Source organism: Malurus melanocephalus, unplaced genomic scaffold, assembly GCF_030028575.1.
Source record: "Malurus melanocephalus ecotype Western Australia unplaced genomic scaffold, MMel_1.1 scaffold_3771, whole genome shotgun sequence".
Classification (NCBI taxonomy): Eukaryota; Metazoa; Chordata; class Aves; order Passeriformes; family Maluridae; genus Malurus; species Malurus melanocephalus.
The window spans coordinates 2,398-5,073 of NW_026627003.1; the positions used below are offsets into that span (position 1 = coordinate 2,398).

General features: G+C 50.9%; 1 long non-coding RNA gene across 1 annotated transcript; it reads left to right on the forward strand.

Moving 5' to 3' along the window:
- The first annotated feature begins 383 nt into the window (after positions 1-383).
- Positions 384-1,688, forward strand: LOC130588209 (uncharacterized). Its single transcript, XR_008966916.1, has 3 exons — positions 384-457; positions 905-1,029; positions 1,649-1,688. It is a non-coding gene; the product is annotated as an uncharacterized LOC130588209 (long non-coding RNA).
- The last annotated feature ends 988 nt before the right edge of the window (positions 1,689-2,676 follow it).

Here is a 2,676-nt window from a genome sequence, read left to right on the forward strand (position 1 = left end):
GTTCGGCGCTACGGCTGCGTCTTCTCGGACGCTGTGCATGAGCTGCTGCCCCTTTTTGGTTCCACTGAGGTGAACATTTCCTAAATTTAGGCTTTGGGTCTTTTTGGGTTTTTTTTTTAGGTTTTTTTCCTGTTTTTTGGGGTTTTTTTTCCTGTTTTTTTTTGGGTTTTTTTGGGGTTTTTGGAGGATTTTGAGGCTGTGACAGAGAACGTTTGGTGCTACAGCCGCGTCTTCTCTGATGCTGTTCATGAGCTGCTGCCCCTTTTTGGTTCCTCTGAGGTCAGCAATTCCTAAATTTGGGCTTTGAGATATTTTTGGGGTTTTATTCCGTTTTTTGGGGGGGTTTTATTTGGGGTTTTTGGAGGATTTCGGGGCCATGACAGAGAACGTCCGGCGCTACGGCCGCGTCTTCTCTGATGCTGTTCATGAGCTGCTGCCCCTTTTTGGGTCTGCCGAGGTCAGCAATTCCTAAATTCGGGGTTTAGGGTTTTTTTGGGGTTTTTTTGGGGTTTTATTCCATTTTTTTGGGGGGTTTTTGGAGGATTTTGGGGCTGTGACTGAGAACGTTCGGCGCTACGGCCGCGTCTTCTCGGACGCTGTGCAAGAGCTGCTGCCCCTTTTTGGTTCCTCTGAGGTCAGCATTTCCTAAATTTGGGTTTTGGGATATTTTTAGGGTTTTATTCAGGGTTTTTTTTGGTTTTTTTTGGTTTTTTGGGGTTTTTTTGGGGTTTTTGGAGGATTTAAGAGTGGGATTTTGTGGTATTTTGAGTGCGATTTTGTGGCATTTTGAATAGGATTTTGGGGTGGTTTAAAATGGGATTTTGGGGTGTTTTGAGTGGGATTTCGGGGGAATTTTGGCCCAATTTGGGCTGAGGTTTCACCTGAGCCCCCTCCCCAATTTCAGGCCACCCCCCGGGACCCTCTGGACGTTTACCTGGAGCATCGGCTGCTGCTGGAGCAGCGGGGCCGGGCCGGGGGAGCCCCCAGACCCCCCCAAAATCAGTTCCCGCCGGAGCTGCTGCGGAGATTGTGAGTGTGAGACCCCAAAAAACCCAAAATAAAACCCAAAACATCCCCAAAATACCCCAAAAAACCTTCCCAAAATCCCCCAAAACCTCACCAATATCCCCAAAATCAGTTCCCGCTGGAGCTGCTGCGGAGATTGTGAGTGTGAGACCCAAAAATCCCCCAAAACCCTCCCAAAATCCCCCAAAAACCCCAAAAAATACCCCCAAAACCTCCCCAAAATCAGTTCCTGCCGGAGCTGCTGCGGAGATTGTGAGTCTGGAACCCAAAAATCCCGAAAAAAACCCCAAAATATCCCCAAAAAACCCTGAAAAACATCCCCAAAACCTCCCAAAAAATCAGTTCCCGCCGGAGCTGCTGCGGAGATTGTGAGTGTGAGACCCCAAAATCCCCAAAAACCTCCCAAAATCCCCCAAAAACCCCCAAAAATATCCCCAAAACCTCCCCAAAATCAGTTCTTGCCGGAGCTGCTGCGGAGATTGTGAGTCTGGAACCCAAAATCCCCTAAAAACCCCATTTTTTCTCCTAATACCCCCATTATTTTACAGAAAATTCCCGGTTTTTTTTCTCCAACCGCTCTAATTCCCATTTTTTCCCCAAATGCCCATTTTCCACCCCAAAGTGAGCTGTATTTCCGTGCCCCCTCCTCCTGGAAGCCGCTGTCCCCGCGCGAGCTCCGGGCCCCTTTTTCCCTCTCCAAACCCCATTTTTTGCACTAAAAAACCCATTTTTTTACAGAAAATTCCCATTTTTTTCTCTTTCCAACCTCTCTAATTCCCATTTTTTCCCCAAATGCCCATTTTTCACCCCAAAGTGAGCTGTATTTCCGTGCCCCCTCCTCCTGGAAGCCGCTGTCCCCGCGGGAGCTCCGCGCCGGCCGCGTCGGGGCTTTGGTCACCGTGTCAGGAATTGTCACCAGAGCCACCGACGTCAGACCCCTGCTGAGAGTGGCCACCTACAGCTGTGACCAGTGCGGGGCCGAGACATACCAGCCGGTACTGGGATGGACTGGGATGGACTGGGATAAACTGGGATGGACTGGGATAAACTGGGATGGACTGGGACAAACTGGGATGGACTGGGACAAACTGGGACAAACTGGGACAAACTGGGACAAACTGGGACAAACTGGGATGGACTGGGACAAACTGGGATGGACTGGGACAAACTGGGAATGGATTAGAGCTGATTTGGGGTCATTTTGGGGCCATTTCGGGGGCCATTTGGGGTCTCAGTGCCACCTACAGCTGTGACCAGTGTGGGGCTGAGACCTACCAACCGGTACTGGAATAAACTGGGATATACTGGGATGGACTGGGACGGACTGGGATGGACTGGAGCTGATTTGGGGTCATTTCGGGGTCATTTCGGGGTCATTTTGGGGCCATTTCAGGGCCATTTGGGGGCCATTTGGGGTCTCAGTGCCACCTACAGCTGTGACCAGTGCGGGGCTGAGACCTACCAACCGGTACTGGGATATACTGGGACAAACTGGGATAAACTGGGATGGACTGGGATAAACTGGGAATGGATTGGAGCTGATTTGGGGTCATTTCGGGGCCATTTCAGGGGGATTTCGGGCCATTTCGGGGCCATTTGGGGTCTCAGTGCCACCTCCAGCTGTGACCAGTGCCGGGCTGAGACCTACCA